Source organism: Plectropomus leopardus, chromosome 13 (assembly GCF_026936395.1).
Source record: "Plectropomus leopardus strain MGB_pleo_1.0 chromosome 13, ASM2693639v1, whole genome shotgun sequence".
Taxonomy (NCBI): Eukaryota; Metazoa; Chordata; class Actinopteri; order Perciformes; family Serranidae; genus Plectropomus; species Plectropomus leopardus.
Window position 1 is genome coordinate 8,882,949 of NC_142188.1, and position 14,555 is coordinate 8,897,503.

Here is a 14,555-nt window from a genome sequence, read left to right on the forward strand (position 1 = left end):
CATGTTGAAGAGAAATCAAATCAGTTTGCTCAGGTTTCAGGGGATTAAAGTTTTTGGCAGTCAGTGAGATGTTACTGGGTACTACTAGTGGACATTTACCTAAAAAACTGTATGAAGCAATAACTTTTTGTGGATAAATAAATCAAACTATTATCTTAGGTGTTTTAAAGAGTATGTTTTGTGTAGTTTTGGGATGCCATATAGCAAATCTCCTGTGTGTTAAATATACACTTTCTTAAATAACTTTCTTAGTTTATTTTCCATGCTGTTAATGTGGCATTCTGCCTGAGCTGATTTATATATTTTTTCCCAAGGAACATGAGTAATGGGTAGCAGGAGGAGTTTATTGAACATTATTAAAATGAATCTGACTGCAACTGAGTCCCGGAAACGTAGTTATTCAGCCTCTTGCTCGAGGATTCTTAAAGATTTATTTTTATGCCTACATAACATGCACATAAAGTCACACTCAAAAACAAAACTACACTTGTCTGTTGATTTGTATGCAGTGTTATATTACGTATATGCATACTCATATGTAGCTACACAGTCTGCCTAAGCCACCCACTTATGTCTGCAAACTTATTTTAAACTTGATTTTATCATCTATTGTCTGCACTTTTGCTATTGTTAAAAGTGATTTTTATCTTAAATTTTTAACTCATTTAGCTATTAATTTGACCTTTCACATCTTATCTCTATACTGATTAATTGTAAATCTGGATCTTCTTCTACGATTCAGAATCGATTCAAAACTCCTAAACATCGATTATAGACTATATAGACTAAATATAGTCTATTCTTAACCCTCTGAAATGTTTATCATTTAGAAAAGTAATAATTTTGAGACCGTTTGTCGGACCGACTTACATTTTTCGCCAGTGAAAGTTGTCTCCGGTGCATCGTAGCTCTTTTAGAGGCCTCAGTATCCAGCCTGGGAATTCGGGTGTTTTTACGGGACGTTGTTCAATAAATACATACTGATAGATCCGACATTGGTTGTCTTTCGTCCATATTTTATCCATATTTTAATGATAAAAGTGTATTAGCATCGATGCTAAACGCCATATTGGTTTCCCATGATTCCTCTGGAGAGGTCAGAGGTTTGATTTGGTCTGACCACCAATCGGAACACGAGCTGACGCTTTGTATCCGGTTACGTAAGCCATACGTCATCTGGAGCAAACTGCTCTGTGATTGGTCAAATCCTGCTGTATCTATCGCTCTGTGTTATTGGCAGCGCCTCGTGCATTAAAATAAACGCTGGTAGCCCCTAAAATAATAGACGCCCTGTAAACATCACAGCTGTCAATGTTTATCAGTATGATCCCTGTGAAATGAATAAATGAATAAATAAACACTTTCCTTTCTTGTCTCAAGGTCTAAAGGACCTCTAGCCAAATCAAGATTTAAACAAGACAAAACTTACAAAACTTTAAAGATGTAACTAAAATCTGCGAAATAAAATTAGAAAAATTATAATAAAATTATTTTTTAAATTTTATAAAAACTGTAGTTAATTTTAGTAAACATTTATCAAGACAAAACTTCCAAAACCTCAAAGATGTAACTACAATTAGAAAAAAATATATCAAATTCTATTTAAATTTTTATTCAAAAAATTATCGATTACATTAACAGAAGACTTTTTAAAGATAAGGTTTAAGGAACGTTGAAAGGTTTCAAATTCAGCAGTTGATGGGCTCAAACAGCAGGTGGAGGCAGAGCCGTCTTGTAGGTTTCGAACCGGGAAGTTGGTTGAATCAGCTCACTGAGAAACCCTGGGTGGTGGAGTGTAAGGGCTGCAACAAATGACTGTTTTAATCATTAATTAATGTCTTGATTATATTTTTGATTAGTTCATTAATCATTTAGTTTATGGGATTTCAGGAAATAGTGAAAAAAAAATGCCCATCATATGTTTATTTACATGTGTTTTAAGGCTTTAAATAGCATGTTGGAAAATATGATCTTAAATTCTATACAAATGTAGTTTGATTTTGACATATTAACCTGCTGTGTCTTTGCTTTGCTTTGTGTGCAGATGGATATTAAGCAGATGTGGATAAATGTAGTTTCTTTGCTTTTCCACTAAGTGGCAATATAAGCCTGCGCAGTGCATAAGATGATGACACTGCCTCTACATCTATTCCCAAAGTGCAATGTGGCAAACTCTGTACCATACACAATCAGAAAGGGAGACTGCATTATGATGTGTTTTTTTTTTCACTTTTAGGTGTTTTAAAACCTTAAAACTGATTCCGAGTCAGAAACTCTGAACACTCAGGTCAGATTCTTCTTTGGTCACTTGTGACAAAAGTATTATGTTAGCTCTATTATTAAGAATGAATTATTGTGATCAGGTGATCCATACCTCAAGATGCATAAAACAGGTATGTTTGGTGTGTTCATTGTAGTGTGCTCTGACCTTTGACCTTTTTTCTTTCACTATGTGATCACAGGAAGTTAATATAGCATCAGATCAATTAAATATGAGCAGATTTGTAAATGCACGTGAGGCAAAAATCACTTTGCATGAAAAGATAAGCAATCAACACGTGAACACTTTTTTTCTGAACAGAGTTTCAGGCTCCTCCACCACTTCCTCTGCTGTAAAGCCACTGGGTGCAGGTCTTTACTGGAAACCAGTAGCTCTGACTAAAAACCTCACTGTACTGGTATATTGTGCACTTGTGGCAACCGTTAAGTTAGTGAAAAACTGAACAATGCAAGACAGTTAACCCCTCAGTGGTGTCAACTCAAGAACTGTCACACATCGTCCATCCACCCATGTGCACCCTATCGCAGCATCTTACTGGAAACCAGTAGCTTTAACTGTCAACCAGAACGGTCGACCAACATAACCTTAATGTATTATAGGTTTCGGTTAACTGTTATTGCTGCAGTTCTCTATCAGCTCAGGAAGAGGATTTGTTTCAAAGTTCAAATGCTGACTGTTGCCTGTGACTGTTTAAGGTATGAACTTGAATGCTGCTCAAGTCACTGTAGTTTCTGACTGAACTGAAAATGAAAAAAAGACCAGTTTCTGATGGTTTCACTGTCCAACTGCTGTGCAATTCCCTCTGCAGAATCCAAGCCACAATGGATAAGAACAACTCTGCAGCATGCAAACCTGCAGCCATAGAACTGTTTACATCTATCACAAGTCCTCCCTCTTGTGATGAAAAAAAAAACAGCTTTAATATGTAAATATCAAAATATACAATGCATTCAGCTTCCCTCTAGTCCCTCTGCAGGTCTTTCAATTCTTATTTCCACCTGAAAATAAGAACTACTGTGCTTTTGTTACCTTAGAATGAGCCATTTATCACTAAATATGAATAAATAGGGAGCGGGTTCTAGTTGCGGGATTGCCATGTTGCACCGTCATGTTTCTACTGTAGTCAAGAATAGACAAACTTAACACAGGCTCTAGAGAGGGCCATTTGTGGTTTTGTGTCCTCCTCTGTAGTTAGCAGCCCCTCTGCAAGAGGCATCATAAAAACACTGAACATGAAACTGCTTTATTAAGTACTTTTACCAGTTTAAATTACCTGCTGTGTTTGTTTCGGGGAGGGGACATCTGTTGATAACTCGGCTTCCAGTGCAAACCTCCTGAATGTCTGGATCTTAAGTTATAAGCAAAAAAGGGGAAGCACACATTGGAAGGTGATGGGCTGGAAGCCTAGCAACGAGCACAACAGCATCAGAGAAACTCTGATTTGTAGCTTAAACCTCCATTATTCAGTATTTTTTATATGTTTTAATCACCTGCTCTGTTTGTTTTGGAGAGAAAGAGGTCTGTGGATAATTCAGCTCCCAGTAAAAACCTCTTGAACATAGAGCACTGAAGAAATTCTGACCAGGAGTTCATTCTTGGTACATGGAAGAGGTTTCAGCTGGTTGCAATTTGCAATCATCCCAGCTAGATGCCACTAAATCCTAAATACTGTTCCTTTAAAGTCCATAAAGAACATGTGGAGTGTTGTTAACCAAAAAATGCATGTTCTTGCATGTTTTATGACTGTTTATCTCAAAAACAGTCCACTTCTGCTGGCACTGTTAGAATTAACATCTGTGATCTTAGTGCAGGCCCACATTCCTTCTAAACCTCCAATAAGCAAATTTAGCATCTGGAATGGATCACCAACAAAATCACATGAGCTTTCTTGTTTTCTGTGCAGCCAAATTCTCTTCCTGTAACATCTTTTTCAGAAATAGACAGGAATGAAAACACCCCTTTTTACCCTCCTTGACGGCGCTACAGTACCACAAAGTGATAAGAAGGCCACCCACGTGAATTAAACTTCACCCTAGTTATCAGCTGATAAGATTTTAGAACATATAAAGTAAAAAACACAGTGTGATAAGATAAGAATGCTGCTGACAGATTAGGTTGATCAGCTTGCCTCTAAACCCAATGTACTTTCACTTTACCTACAAAATAAAAAGATAAAAGGTTACGTCTGTCCACAAGAGCGACAGGTATGCACACACACTGCACCCACTCACTCACAGTGTGCACAAACAACCTCATAAAATTCACACAAATGAGCCTAAACACTTCCATACACAGGTCATTCTTCTACACTCCTTCACAAACTTATGCAATGCCCCCTCCAAACAAATGCTCTTGTCATGTCAAAAATGCATGAAACAAGTTTTGTGGTTTTCTTATTTTAACCTCAGTCGACGGAACTTGTTTCTCACAAACCCTCAGGCTTTCAAACAGCACTCAAACTCTATTGGCTCATCTGAAATATGCAACACAACGCCCGTTGGGTTACAAGCAAGGCTGCTGTCATTAGTTCCTGAAAAGTTTAGATGTTGGAGATGAGAAGTTGTTGGGTTTTTTTTTTTTTTTTACGCCTGACAGCGATATTATGTCAAAATCGAGGCTGCACGGTGACAGAAGAGGAAGTGTTAGTGTCCCTGTGTTACGAGTGACGCATGTTAGTGAACATGCACTGCGGTCATGCACACTGCATTCTTACTGTACTCTCTCTTGAAAGCTGATTCAAATTCAGACTCAAGGAGCCTGTCAATCAACATCTCATCACTGTGGCCATACCCATGACTCTGCAGACTCTTGAGGGTCCAAAGATGAGCTGTTAGCGCTTATAATTTACAAGTAAATCTGCCAATTTAATGCTGCCTTTATTTTTAATTGCAACAGTTTGACTGGTGATAATTCAGAACTTTGCTCATGAATTCAAAGTGAGCTTGACTCCAGCGTGCAGGTAGGCCTGCTTGTGTTGCACGTGATGCTGTAGATGAAGCTAGAACCACAGACTTTAAAAATAGTGGACGTCGCTGTCACGATCTCACCCATTGGTTTGTGTATTCTCATTTTGAAACCGCAACTTTGGACCTTCTGCTATTGCTGTTTTGGTGTTTTGGAACCCTAAGTTACCATATTTGGGGGAGAGGCTGTCGCTGTGGAGGAACGACGGGTGTATTTAAGTGGATCTGACTGAGAAGCCGAGGACATTATCGACAGACAGCCTCAAAGCAACCTGCCCTAAATGATGCGTGACTGTAAGCCTTAATAAAATGTAAACACGTGAGTTATGAAAAAAAATCTCCCCCACATTGTTGTCATGGGCGAAATTAGCTATAGAGACCCAAAGCATTTTTTTTGTATAAGGTGTAAACAGGGTCATTTTACTAGGGGGGTCAATGGAGATTGAGTGGCTCCTGGAGCCAGCCTGAGGTGGCCATTCAAAAAAATGCACTTTTTGCTGGCTACATTTTTCGGCCCCAGAGGTTGTGGTTTGGCTAGAACTGAGATTATATTATCTTAGTTTAGCATTAAAGACTTGAAACAGGTAAACAGCTCATCTGGCTTGCAACAAAGTTTGAAAATACACCTACAAGCACCTCAAAAGCTCATAACATATTGAAGCTTGTTGTTCTTACACACACAAAAATGTTACAAATATGGTTTGAGGGCAGTTATGTTGTGTAATAATTTCCTGATAAACAGCATCTGAGTGCAGTGACTTCCTGGAGTCTCTGCTAATTGCCTGGCAAACCTCATGGTAACTTACACTTGATAGAAATAGACTTATAGCTGTTTCCGCCACTCTAAATTCTAATATTTATATAAATTCATGCTTAATGGTTTAAGGAGCGTCAAAGTGGAGATGTATGGGTCCAATAAACACCGGACTTTTACCCATGACAGTGTTGTTCAAGACCAACAACAAACCAGATGTTTTTAAGCAGCACAATGCTGCCTTTCTGGCCGCCTTTGTGTGAATGAAAGCTGGGTTTTTGTTTGTTTTGTTTTGCTGCAACATTTGCAATCTTTTCCTTGTTATAACCACGCAGTTTTCAATCTTAACCATTTTGTTGCCTAAACCTAACTGCCAAACCCTCCTGCATAAAAGCACAAAGGAAATGCTGCCCTGGGCTGCCTCATTTAGTGCCTCATTTTAGTGTCAGGGCGTCTGCCCAAGCAGCAAAAGATGAAGCACTGAGGACATTGATGTTCAGTAACTTCCCAAAATGTCAAACTATTTCTTTAAGGACCATAACGAGACCCTAAAACTCTCCACTGAAACTACTACTGCTGGAAGTGAAACATAGCGGCTGCTGAGGGAAAATACTGTACTAAAAAGTGTCAAGACAAACCACTCTGCATCTGTGACTTTATCCACTGTGGCTCAGAAAAAGGTTTCATAAGACCAACGGTGGTAAAACAGGAGGAACACACAGAGGAACGAAGTACTCCTTCAACTGAAGTGAGAACATGAAAATGGAGCTGCAGCTGCTTTCTCGGTGCTGATTTACTAAAAAATAAAATCCTTTCAGGATAAGAGCCTCCATAGACAACACGTTTTATATTTCAAACAACTAAATATCTCATCAATCACATCTATGCCTTATTAGTGAAGCCACAAGTCAGTATCATCCCTGCGTAGTGGCAGCTCTAATTCATTTCTAATCTGACCCATGAGATGCATGATTGAGGCTGAATTTGAGCCCATTAGGACTTGAACTGTGACAGTAATATGACCTGAGCAAATTTAAGTGTATGTGTGTGTGTATGTGTGATGTAAAAACTGCCTACACATTTGTATTTCTCGCTGCACAAATAGACGCAGGGTTTACTTTCATTTGAATGAGGTTTGTATGGTTTGCATCTCTCTCTGCAACATGAAGAGCAGAAGTAGCGTCCAAAGACATCTGCTGACTGCATGCTCAAGCAAGTGAAGCAAGCCCACTGATGTGGTGCAGGTCAAGGATGTAACTGCTGAAACGACTTCTGTAATTGACTGGGCGGCTGCTGCACACTAAGACCTCTACTTGGGAGTAACTTGGTCTTCTTTACTTGTATGCTAAGACGATTAGAGGCTGGTGGTGCTGGCTAACTTAAATTATCAATGGATCAAATTACTACACATATGTGAAAGGGGTCACTCACCTACTAAGAATGATCACCTGACTCTGCAGTTCTCCTCAGCTCTACACAGTGATTTAGCATCTTTCAGCTCACTGTTTTGTTTTTTTACAGTCCGCAATTTCACTGTTTTGGCTTACTCTTACCATTTCCAGCCACAAAAGGTAGCTATTTTCAGCTATTTTCAAGAGGCTCTTTATAGTAACTGTACACTACACGCCCAACACCAAACAGCAGACAGACAAAGTTAGCGACTAGCTGGTGAACAAAGTGGTGCATTTAGCAACTCAGGAGCCAGATATTTTCTTCAGGAGTTGGTGGAGACGAATCAGCTTAAAAAGGTCATTGTATGTAACTGTGTTTATAGCTTGTTTCTGCTGCCCCCAAGTGGCCAAATGATCAATTAACGCAGGTTAATCTCGTTACTAGACTTTATTTTGTCACCAAAAAAAACACATAAAAACTAGGTATGGACGATATTGGATTCTCTTTTTGCCGATATCCAATATTCCAATATGTAACTTATTTGGTTAATAACTGATCTATCGATAAATACTATTTGTCTCTCACCGAATTTCAGCGATCATCAAGTCTCTTGTGTAGTGGAATTAACATAATTTTGTGAATACTCTTATCATGAAGGCCCACCAGCAGATTGAGACATGAAATGCAATATTTTTCAGTGTATGTAATATTCATTTATAGTGCAACATAAGAAAAATACTTCAACGTAGGGTTGATGTTTTAGTACATGTTTACTTTGTCTATGAAATTCAAAAAAATATGGGTTTGTCATACCAGCAGAAATTAGCACATTAGCCGATTTCGACATTTTATTTTAAAGCCAATATCTGCTGATACCGATGACGTGTCGATATTATCATGCATAATACAAACATCTTTAAAAGGTCTTTTGGCAGCCATTTGATTGGCTGTCATTAGAAATAAACCAAAGCGGCTGTCTCTGGAACTACTTGTCCAAACACTATATCTGCCCTTTTCTTAGCTCCTTTCCTACTTTGATCAACTGTGTTAGATTCCTCAGTCTTTGAGCTCACTGAGCATGACAGAAGAGGAGTCTGGCCATGCAACGATAACTGTATATTAAAATGCTTTGGTTGGGCTTTCAGCATGATTTCACTCTCTGCTGTGACTGATAGTTGAAGATTTTGATCTAATCTCTTTCCTGTATCTTTCACTCTCAATCAAATTCTTTAAAGCACACACTAACAACAAATTGAGCTAAAAGACACTTGAACCTGAATCTCGCCTTGCTTTGACAGATGGAGGCGAACTTCAAATGAACCTCGCACCTTTGGCTCTCACCTTTATCTGTTTTTGCCTGCATCTCCATAGCAACATCTCTCGTGTACCATTTCCTCTAATTTGTCTATACAGAGGCGCAGCACACATAGCAACCTATAATCAGGCAGTTCCTGCTTTGAATTTATTTCCATGCTCACCCACACAACACGAAACCTGAATATCCCACCTACAGCATGCTGGAGAGGGCATTCTTTACTATGATTAAGATGTGGCTTCACAAATTAATTCCCTTCCTTATGACTTTGTACTGCAGAAATCATTAAGTGAAATGTGTATTTTAATTTAGGGGAAAAATAAGATGGAAGATGTTTTAAATGGTGTTTTTGCTATACTACATATAACAAACACGGACTCTATATTGACCTCTCTGATTGCAGCTAAAAGAGCAAGTTTAACCAAAACACTAGTGGTTCAATTTAATAAGTCGTGCCAGTAGGGCTGTAAATAACAATTATTTCCATGATGCATGAATTGACTACAAAAAATGGAATAGTTTTGTCTATTAAAAAAAATTTCCCAGAGCCATACATGACATCTACACAAAGGTCATGTGTCACTAATAGTCCAAAATCCAAATATATTAAGTTATTTTTTAAGTTACAGTTATTTGTAATGGACCAAAGCAGCAGTTCTTAGCAAATGGAACCAGAAAACATCGATGTTTTGGCTCAGAAAAGGATTAAACTCTGTACAAGAGCAACAAGTGACACAAATAATGACGCAAAATCAACGTGTTTCATTATTAAAACTCAGCAACAGGATTTCTAACATCTTGACTGTTGATTAAAGGTCCTGAACATACACGCAGACATTCACAAATTTTGGCTATTCCACAGGGTTTAAGTTTGGCAAATAAGTTACAAAACCTGTGTGGGTATACTGACTATACACTATAGACTATACTCTGTGATTACGTTGCCAGCTGCTCAGATTTTTGGATTTCAAAACTTATTGTAGGCCGCACAATGTTTTGGGAGTAACAACACGCCCTAGTGGCATTTCACAACCTCAGCGAAAGAAGATGATGTTGTAACTGACTGGAAATATTATTTCTAACACAGGATTTGATCATTATAAAACACATCTTCAGATACTTTTGTGAAGTACAGACTAAAGTAAGGAAGTCGATAAAAGTCGCAGATTAACGAATGTCCTTTAACTTGCTTTGTGCTGTCGCTGGAATATCTACAATGAAATCACAGCTGGGCATAATGCAGCAAAGTATTTTACATGTCATCTGTCATTTTGAGTCAGTGCCAAAGATATCTGGATAATCAGAGGAACTTAACATGTGAACGTGTGTTTTGCTTCTTCCTGCTAAGTGTCATTTTTAGCTGCCGGGGATGCAAAATGGTGCAAGAGGAAGCTTATTCTGCAGAGGGCAGTAGGAAGCACAGTGAGGAAATGACTTAGCTGCCGTCTCTACATCACACAAGCAGCACAATACAATGCGTGATCTCAAAGAACAAGTCTCTTGAAATAAAGGTTGTATAAATAAAACATGCAAACACACCCCCTATTGTCTCTCTTTCCCACACACACTTTGTTTCCTCCTTTGTCACACACACTCCTGCTCACTCCCACACATGTACAGTCGCTCTTCCTCTCTCTCCCTCAAACACACTCACTCAATATTCAGCTCATATCTGGGTTGACAGCTCTATACTTCTCTGTCTCCAGCCACATGAATGGAGGAAACAGGGGCAGGGAAACCCCATGTCACTCATTATGAAACTCTCACACACACATACAGAGTACATACATCACCATGCAGATTTCAACTACATCTTTGCTTTCAGTGAGTCCAAACGGTGGAAGACATGAAGATGAGCAAAAAAAAAGTTAATAGAAAGATGAGTGACGTCATCTCAGGCTATTTCTAAGTTCTACATGAGTGGAAACAGAACTAGAAGAAAAGGATACAAGTTGTGCATTTACAGCTGGTAGTCTCATTATTAAAGAAAAAAAAGAAGAAAAATGAAGGAAACTATTCTCTCCAGTGTGGTGATGACTTCAAATACAGTTGGAAATATTAAGACACTGTCACTGTAAAGAGTAACAGAGAAGTTTATGTTGAAATATCAGCCAACAAATGACTAAAATCAGAGTTGAAATTGTATTGCTGTGAGAAAACAGTCATCACTGAGATCTCAATTCAAGGTCAGTTTCTTAAGTTTTCTCTGAACTTTCAACCACGCCACATGGTCCTCTTCTGTGGCTTGAGTTTTTTTTTTTTTATTTAAACAAAAGCATAATCTGTTATGGAAGTCTTAATTCTGAGGCCTGAGCACAAAAAAAGTAGCCATACTTGTTTCCGACAGCACCTGAATGCAGCATCTCCAGTGACTCCCCTCTCTGCAGTTCAAGTATTTAAGTGACGCCCACTGGATTCTGGTAAGACTCTTACCAGGAGGTGACGCTCACCAAACAAACTTAACATAGTGATAAGAATCAGACTATAAAAAGATCAGTGAACTTCAAACAAGTCACGAGGATAAACGTGTGGCTGCTCCTGACGCATGTGACGCATTCCCGGACACATCACGCACAAAAATGCAGGCACGGTGCAACCAAGTCAAAGAAAACTGTTCCAGGTCAAGTCATTCAATGACTTTTTTAAAAAAAATACAAAAGGAAGAGGAAGACCGGGTTACTATCTCTGTCTGACGCCGCATACTTCCTTTTATCTTTGCACAAACCGCCTATTACACATGCACTGCACGGCCCTCAAACCTCTTAACTTCTTAGAACAAGTCGTCAGTTTCTATTTCTGAGCAAAAAGTGTTGAAATGTCACTGAGAAGTTGCACAAATCTACCCTGAGTGAATGCAAAGTTTTATCAAAGTCACAATCTGCTTCCTCGTTTGGGTTTTGAAGAGCTGTGAAGTTAACTTATCTGACGTTCATGAGTTTAATTCATTAAAAAAATGAACTGACAGACTTACCCCACATCACTAGCGATTCAGGCGTCTTTTCTTTTTCTTTTTAAACTCAGCCAACATTTGCGAGGCGCGAATCTGCACCCAGTGTTTGACTTTGCAAGTTTTCTTTCACTCTCAAACTTTTGCACTGCGGAATAAAAGTCATCCTGAACACACAGCAAAACATGTGCGCGCTCTGCCTCTCTGTTTCAGTGTCTGTCCTCTCTAACTTTCTCCACTGCTGCAGGAGTGTTGTCCTGTGCAGCTCTACCATTCATACAGTACTAACTGCAGACTTGCAGTGTAATGCATTTTCGTATTTGTGGACACACCCACCTCCTGTCAGTCCTCCCCTCCCGGCTGCACCAGGGGGAAGCCTGAGAATGAAAGGAGCTCCGACTGTCATCTGTGCTGAACTGGATCCTTCTTCCATACTGTAATGCACAGTCGCACTCTTTCATTTGAACAATGGTTGAAGGTACAAACACGCCCATGACCGACCTCTGTGAACAATGGAGTGAAGTAGGAGCGTTTAAAGTTCACTCATCATGAGCCAAAAGCTTGGGCCAAACTATTCAGCAGTTTACATGTAGAGCTTAAACAATGTCCAAACATAAACCAGTTTAAATTGTTGTGTAAAAACATGATTTTCACGCTGTGCACGGATGAAGAGGGGGTTTGACAATCACCAGGTGTTTACAAGAGTTACTGTTTGTTTATTTGGTAACTTAATGTTTATCTTTAGCTATTTTATCTTCCTCTTTTTTATGTAAATAATATGGAAGATGTAGATATTTTATTTTGGTACGTAGGTGTATGCACATTTGTGAGGTTAATTAGAGAATAGGTTTAAATTAGGGAAGCAGGTTGATTAAAATTAAGATTTACAGAGAAGGGGTGGGATTAAATAAATTTGGACTTCTTCTCAGTCCTTTTCCAATATGTAAACCAAGTCATCATGTGTTTGACCATTTCTTTTCCTTTATGTTTTTCATTGTCTGTAAATATTGCTTTTTTGTCTGTCTCCTTGTTGGCATCATAATTTCTCTATTTTCTTTTTTACATGTTAGAAATAAATCTAATCTAATCAAACCAAAAAAACATGAGTTGTAAGAGTAAGAAATGAAGTAAAAATGTGTTTTTTAAAAAAAAGAAAAAGTCAGTTTTCTATGGGTTAATATTTCTGGATGAGAACTTACCAAACTCAAGCTGAGTCCTGGCAGTGTAATTCAAACCTAATTATTTAAAAAATAAAGTAATTATGCATTTCGTTTATTTGGCATTACTAACACACAACTATGAGAATATCAGTAATAACAAAAGGAAGTCTGAGACTAACGTCTCTCTCTGGTGTGTGATGTCTAGGCCTGTTTACAAACTTTAATTTATTCATCCAAACAAGACTGACACTTCTTTGTATTTATTTATTTATTTATTTATTTATTTATTTTGGATGAGACTAAATTAAGACTGACAGTCTACAGTCATGCTAATCGCTCTGTGAGACTGCTCTTTGAGTTAAATGCTAATATTAGCATACTAATATCTGCGGATGGGAACGGTGTTCGTTTGAAGGTGTTTGGTCATAAAAAGAAGTACTGGGCATTTAAAACTTTGACCAGGTGATGGCGTTAGAGGAAACATTGATGGATCATTGTAGTTTTTAGGGCTATCAGCGATTCCAAACTGGATGTGATGCGAATGAGCGAACGTTATGTTGATCCAGTTTTTCCTGATGAAGATGTACTCATCACACGGCAACATCAGAGGCCGAAAAATGAAGCCCAAGGGCCCAAAAGTGCAATTTCTTGAATGGCCACTTGAGGCTGGCTCCAGAAGTGAGTCAGTCTTCATCGACTACATGCAGACGATGTCCGTCATCCTTCCTCGTCATTTCTCCCGTGCTTCATGTGCTGATCATACATGACATTGTGAACTATGAAAAGGTGTCATGCTTTAAAAAAGGCAGGGACATTCAGAGCATTTTCATGAACACACACACACACACACACACACACACACACACACACACACACACACAGAGGAAGTAAAAGCAGAAGTTGTGGCAAAAGCTGGGGTGACTTCCCTGCAGCTTGTTTCGTTTAGCTCTTGATGCCTTGCTCAAAAGTAGATAGGGTTTATTAAAAGACAGGAAATGGTGTCGTTGTCACTTCTCTGCAATTTTGGAAGTGACCACCTCTGTCAGTAATTGTTCCCGCCCCGGCCTCAGTGGGATTACTTCTACACACACACACACACACTCATGTATGAAATGCATTAGACTAAGATGAACCCCCGTCTGTGTCTGCATAAATGCTGAGTGAGAAATTTCCTGTAGAGATTTACATAATGTGTGTGGAAATGCTGCTGCTCGAAACGTTGGCCTGATGAAGAAAAGTAGACGTTAGAGGAAAAGGAAGTTAAGACATTGTGTCATGTTTGGATAATGAACTCCTCCCAGTAAAGATGTCTCAATAATTTTGTCCCTTAAATGACCCGAGTATCATTTTATGAGAAGATAATTCTGAGGAGCAGAAAGATCATTTCTGTACGTTAAACTGAAATTTGGCAAACTGCGTGAGTGAGGGTGTGATAAAAGTCCATATTAAACAAATCAGTATTAACATGAAGTCCCAATATAAATCTGATGGATCATGACATAATTGTCAGCATAAGACAGCAGAAAAAGCATATTTTTAAGCAAATTTACGGGTTATTTTCTTTAATCTTTCCAATATTTTAGTGTTTTGCTGGATTTTTCTTCACCATGTTGATACTCTGGTTGAACATGTAACTACAAGAAGTAGACATTGCTTAGTTTGACATTTGGAAAATACTTTTTCTACCAAGAGTTAACATTACAAAGTCAATTCCACTCTCATATCTATCTAAATATGAAGCAA

General features: G+C 38.5%; 1 long non-coding RNA gene across 16 annotated transcripts in view; it reads right to left on the reverse strand.

Moving 5' to 3' along the window:
- Positions 1-12,079, reverse strand: part of LOC148187662 (uncharacterized) — a 90,450-nt gene extending 78,371 nt beyond the window's left edge. For 3 of the 16 annotated variants that reach the window (XR_015778468.1, XR_015778479.1, XR_015778467.1), the window contains exon 1: positions 11,677-11,946. This is a non-coding gene — a long non-coding RNA (uncharacterized LOC148187662). Of the gene's footprint in view, positions 1-870; positions 1,460-11,676; positions 11,951-11,988 lie in introns of those variants that run through there. The other 13 variants (XR_015778471.1, XR_015778481.1, XR_015778483.1 and 10 more) reach the window with 8 other exon arrangements.
- Between the last annotated feature and the right edge of the window lie 2,476 nt (positions 12,080-14,555).